The sequence below is a fragment of the Rhinatrema bivittatum genome, chromosome 7 (genome assembly GCF_901001135.1).
Source record: "Rhinatrema bivittatum chromosome 7, aRhiBiv1.1, whole genome shotgun sequence".
NCBI classification, from domain to species: Eukaryota; Metazoa; Chordata; class Amphibia; order Gymnophiona; family Rhinatrematidae; genus Rhinatrema; species Rhinatrema bivittatum.
In genome coordinates, this window is record NC_042621.1 from 149,147,896 (window position 1) to 149,154,187 (window position 6,292).

Sequence of the window (6,292 nt, forward strand, 5' to 3'; positions counted from 1 at the left end):
AAAAATGATGACAGAATCTTGTTCTGGCATGTTCCCACCAGAAATGAAGCCCTAGGTAACAGACACAAAAGGGGGTTGAGTTAACTTAACACAAGTTGAAGTCTTGACAATTGGCCCTACTGCTCACAAGTTTCAAACTTGTGCCAATTCAACCTTTTTTTTTGTGTCCTTAGTTCCACAGGGTCTGCTTCAGGATCACCCTCTCCCTCCTATTCCCTACAGAACAGGAGAGGAGGTGGGAACAACATGGTGGTGGGTGAGATGAAGGGGGGCTGGATTAGGGAACAGAGTGACTATTTTCGGCTCTGTCTGCTCCGGGTTCACCTTTTCCTCTTCTTCTTCCCTACATATTGCCTGGATGGGCGGGGCTGGTGCAGAACGCTCCTGCTGCTCTGACTCTTAGGTCTGAAAAAAAGTGCCAGGAGGGGCTAGAGCAGAACACTCCTCCTGCTCTGCCAGTTAAGTCCGAAAAGAAGTGATAGAACTGCATTCCAGGAAATTAAGCTCTGGAAATTACCTATCAATGGTCCTCCTCCTGTATCATAGTAAGTTTGTGAATATCCTCCATTAAATCTCTATTCATGTCTCCTGTCTGCAAAGGAGGTCTCTATATCACACCAATATAAATTGATGTTCCATTCCTTCTTTCCAGATTAACCCACAGTGCCTCCCCCTGCAGTTCTGTTACTTTAATATTATTTTTTATATATAGCACCACGCCTCCATTTCTTCCTACCCTGTACTTCCTGAACAGATTGCAGCTTGAAATAACTATATCTCAGTCATTGTTTTCGTTCTGTTTTAGTTCAAGAAAAGATATCATCATCGTTCTTGACATCTGCCTTCTCTCTAACATAATAAATCCAGATCTGTGTTACTCATTAACACCCCCATGCCCAGTTACCTTGTGGGGGCATTCTTGGGTCTAGGACCAGTCTGGCAGGAGCACTCCTGGGGCAGTCTCCATAAGTGCTTGACTACTTGGTGCCTAGAACCTCCACCTGAGGAAAAAGTGTATTATAGGTGGCACTTCCCTCTCTTCTCCCTAGGAAAAACCTGAAAACAGATGGGACTGTAAATAGAGCTGACAATATTTGTAAGTTTTATTAAATTTTCCTCTCTTATTCTGCGGTCTTTCTCCTCCCCTCCATCCTGACCCCCCCCCCCCCCCCCCCCCACACACATACACACACACACACACACACCCAATCCCTTCTCCTTTCTCCTTTATTTCGCCACCCCAGACTGATGCCACATAACCTAGATGCCACATAACCTGAATGTTTTGCCTGAGAACTACTCTGAGTACCTACTAGGTCCTTAGCATAGTTACTATTATACACTGTTTGTTACCTAACATCTTTACTTTATAGTAGCGTTATGTTAAGCTAACTCTTTCTCTCTCTTAGTTGTCCCGAATGCATCACCTGTTTTTTTGTAACTTTCTTCTTTATACTATATAACTGGTTACCCCTGTTTGCTGTAAACCGGTACCATAAGATATTTATCTTGAGTATCGGTATATTAAAAGATTTTAAATAAATAAACAGATAAATAAATAAATAAATGCACAACTATAAGTTCCCACAAGACGTCAAAAAGTGCATTAAATAGTTGGGGTATTAATCGCCACAAGACATCACCTTTCAAAGAAAGAACCTCTTACATTCCTTTGTTCCCTTCTAACTACCTTCTCCTGTTTTTTATTTTCCAGTTGTACTTCAAGTCTCACCCATGAGTAAGAATGCATCTGGGCCAGTGGGTGCTTGTTGGGGGTCCAAGCCAAACTTTTGCTGGCCATCTCCTCTGCCATACAGAATCTCTGCCCCTGTGGTGGGGGGTGGGGGGGTTTACCAAAGCTTTGCCTCTGCTCTGCCATTAGATCCAGGTTCCTCCCAGGGGAGGACCAAAGCTCCACCTACACTCCGACATTGGGTCCACGTTCCTCCTGAGGGGGGGAGGGGGAGGGGGATCATATCTCCACCTATGCTCTGCCACTGGGTTCGTGTCCCGCCACCCCCCGGAGGAACCAAAGCTCCGCCTCTGCTCTGCTGCTGGGTCCAGACCTCCCTGGTGGGACCAAGCTCCCTTAAGCCTTTACAGCCTGCCTTTTGGTTCTCCTGGACTGGGAGAGGTTACCTTTGGTCAGAGACTGTAGTTCTTCTAACTTATGGCCTATTTTTAAGTTCCGCTAAGTTTGGAGGAATTCCTTTGCTGGGTAACTATAGATCTGCTAAGTCCATGGCCTGCTTTTTAGTCCTCCCTGGCTGGGAAAGTTTTGCTTTCAAAAGAATGCAATATAAGGCAATTAAGCAGAGAAGAGAAAGCCAGCATGAGTGAACCCCCATCGCTACACTTGACCTTACCATAGCCAAATAGGCCAAGAACCCATCAGGTGTGTTGGATTTCTTTATTCTGTGATTTGAAATCCAGCTGCCCAGGTTGTCAGCCATTAAACCGTACACTCAGTCAGGAATCTGGCCACCTGGCCAAAGTAATCTGTAAGCACATTCCCCACTCTTTCCCATACAGATTCCGCTTTTCACCTTGAACCTTAGGATTGTACTTCTTTCTCTGCGGAGTAGCGATGCACTGCAGTTCAGCAGTTTCCTGTCTCCTGCAATTCTCTAGCCTGACAGGATTATATTACACTTCAGGAGTCTATGTGAGCACGCTCTCTCCTACCCTTTGTTCTGCAGATCATTTCAACTAGCAGCACTCTCCCTTCCCCTCCTCCCCATCAAGCACAGGATAGTGGGTGGTGGTGGTGGGGGGGAAGGGGGTTACTCATAGTCTACATTATCTTTTATATTTGATCAAGAATCACTTCTGTACAGTAATTACTCATTGCTATTTATGGAACTACAGTAGCACCCCATGAATAGAAAGAGAGAAACACTCCGCAAGCTGACATATTATAGGGCTTTGAGGAAATGTATTATCAAGAAGAAATACGGAGACAAGTTTTAATAGAGCGAAGTTCAATGCACAAGAAACAGAAAAAAAAAAATCATCCTTTTACTTGATGAAACTGGCAAGGAAAATATTTATAGTCTATTTACATTTCCGCCAAAAAGATAGATCAAGAAGATGAATAGTTGCAGTGCAACATAGGAGAAAGAATACGTTCAGTAGCTGGCGCAATCAGTTATTAACACCCCCCTTCTCTTTTGTCTCTTGTGTTAGCACACTCATTTCCTCACAGCTTAAAAGGGGTACTTCTCCGAGGCGATGCTCAAAAGGTTTGCTCCCATTTTGTCTCTATGAGAAAAATGCTTAGCACATAGGGACCAAGACTGTTTAAAGCAATAGGATGGAGACCAGGATTCACAAGTCGCTTTATCTCCCATTGACTCAGGCACCCACAAATTCTAAGCTCTTTAGGGCAGGGACTTCTTTTATCTGAATTACTAATAATGTAAGCCACCTTGAGCTTTATTTGGACAGGTGGGCAAAACAAATTAAATTTAGTCCATATAACGGATCACTCAATTGACAGGTTTCAAATACAAATGGCTGTAAGGCAACTTGTCCTATTCTCCAGGGCTCTTATTACTTTTCCCAGGTTAAACATCAAGTGATCTATATTTAAATGGTATGTCTGGCTAAATTCCAGACTTAACTGGACAAACTGCAGGTTTTGAAAATCTCATTTGTATCACTGCCCTAACTTACCCAGCTAAGTAGTTAGCTTCCTAAAAATTTAACTGCATAACTCCAGATAATTTCAGGGTGTTCCAGTGCAGAGCAAAGTGATGCAGCTAGCATAGCCAGATAACACTAATGTTCAACATTATTCAGCTAACTTTTAGATAGCCAAGTATATTCAACAATATACCTGCACCACTGAACATCGGTACAAGTGAGCTGCATAGGCTTGTCTGGCTCTTAGCCAGATACCCTGCGACTGAACATTGACTTCCATGTTGTTAGTATGGTATTATTTAGATCAAAGCACAACCATTTCTCTACTCATGTGGCCCTTTTCTGGCCACTGCTCCCAGGAACACTTCCTATAGTATTCCAAACTCAATAGTTCTACATCTGAAGCAGGGTAGGGGCAGGGGGAAGAGAAGTTTATGGTTTCACAACCTTCCTCCTGCTTCCTTTAGCATACTCCCCAACTTCAGACTGGCAGCCCTGGTGCTGCCTTGGAGGAAGAAGGTTCATGATGGGAGAGCACCAACCAGGTGCAGCAGGAAAGGATCCTGTAGCAAGGACCTGCTCTCCAGGTGATGCATTGTCCTTTCGCACTGAGGATATCTCCCCAAGGCCTACTGCCCAGGAGGGAAGGGTTAGGTCAGCCATCACAGTTGGTGATTCAATTATTAGGAATGTAGATAGCTGGGTGGCTGGTGGGCATGAGGATCACCTGGTAACATGCCTACCTGGTGCGAAGGTGGCGGACCTCATGCGTCACCTAGATAGGATTTTAGACAGTGCTGGGGAGGAGCCGGCTGTCGTGGTACATGTGGGCACCAATGACATAGGAAAATGTGGGAGGGAGGTTCTGGAAGCCAAATTTAGGCTCTTAGGTAGAAAGCTTAAATCCAGAACCTCCAGGGTAGCATTCTCTGAAATGCTCCTTGTTCCATGCGCAGGTCACCAGAGGCAGGCAGAGCTCCAGAGTCTCAATGCGTAGATGAGACGATGGTGGCAAGGAAGAGGGATTCAGTTTTGTTAGGAACTGGGGAACCTTTTGGGGAAGCGGGAGTCTTTTCCGAAGGGATGGGCTCCACCTTAACCAGGGTGGAACCAGACTGCTGGCGCTAAACTTTAAAAAGGAGATAGAGCAGATTTTAAACTAGAACAAAGGGGAAAGCCGACAGTTCGCTCAGCAGCGCATGGTTCAGAGAGAGGTATCTTCAAAGGATACTAATGATGCATTAGAATTAGGGCATCCCGACAGTAAGGTTCCAATAATTAGAAAAGTAGTCCAAGTGCCTGTAACTAAAAACTCACCTGAGCTAAAAAATTCTAACTTATCCCTATCAATTAAAAAGCAGAATGAAAATACAAACAAAAAACAAACTTTGAAATGTTTGTATGCTAATGCCAGAAGTCTAAGAAGTAAGATGGGAGAATTAGAATGTATAGCAGTGAATGATGACATAGACTTAATTGGCATCTCAGAGACATGGTGGAAAGAGGATAACCAATGGGACAGTGCTATACGGGTTACAAATTATATCGCAATGACAGAGAGGAGCACCCGGGAGGAGGTGTGGTGCTTTATGTCCGGGATGGCATAGAGTCCAAAAGGATAAACATCCTGCATGAGACTAAATACAAAATGGAATCTTTATGGGTAGAAATCCCTTATGTGTCGGGGAAGACTATAGTGATAGGGGTATACTACCGTCCACCTGGTCAAGATGGTGAGATGGACAGTGAAATGCTAAGAGAAATTAGGGAAGCTAACCAAATTGGTAGTGCAGTAATAATGGGAGACTTCAATTACCCAGACACAATGGTGCAGGATAAAACTCTCACTTCCACTGAGAATTGTAAACAGTTACATTTATTCAGAATAATAGCAGGTATTCATTGCGGCAACTCCATCAATAATATCAGAGATTTCTTAAAGTCCCCCGACACGGTCCCGTGTTTCGCGACTGCTGCAGCGGGAGGGACCAAGTAACAGTATCAATCTGAAATATAACAAAGTGTGTAAGAAGTGGAACAACTAAGGCTACGGTGAAACATACAATACAAGCACATACCTTTAAAAATGATCTCTGGAGCGCAAGCGCCCTCGAAGTTGACAGCCATTTAAAGCACAAAAAAGGCGCGAAAGAGAACCTCTCGCGAGATGCAAACAGATCCAACTAGTGAGAGATCTCTTCTCTCAGTAAAAAAGGTGCCACTCAATCACTTTGTTGAGTCCTTTGGGGGAGACAGTGTCAAGGGTGAAAATCCATCTCTGCTCCCTCCGACCCAGTATCCCGGGGAATCCCCTCCCCAATAGGGGTGTGGGACCACCTCTAGCACTAGGAAGGAGAGGGTACTGTCTCCCCCAAAGGACTCAACAAAGAGATTGAGTAGCACCTTTTTTACTGAGAGAAGAGATCTGTCACTAGTTGGATCTGTTTGCATCTCGCGAGAGGTTCTCTTTCGCGCCTTTTTTGTGCTTTAAATGGCTGTCAACTTCGAGGGCGCTTGCGCTCCAGAGATCATTTTTAAAGGTATGTGCTTGTATTGTATGTTTCACCGTAGCCTTAGTTGTTCCACTTCTTACACACTTTGTTATATTTCAGATTGATACTGTTACTTGGTCCCTCCCGATGCAGCA

The 6,292-nt window shown here is 44.4% G+C and overlaps 1 long non-coding RNA gene across 1 annotated transcript in view; it reads right to left on the reverse strand.

The window, feature by feature from the left end:
* Positions 1–955: 955 nt before the first annotated feature.
* LOC115096129 overlaps positions 956–6,292 on the reverse strand; it is a 78,585-nt gene continuing 73,248 nt past the window's right edge. The window contains exon 3 of the long non-coding RNA XR_003857985.1: positions 956–1,056. This is a non-coding gene — a long non-coding RNA (uncharacterized LOC115096129). The remainder of the gene's footprint in view (positions 1,057–6,292) is intronic.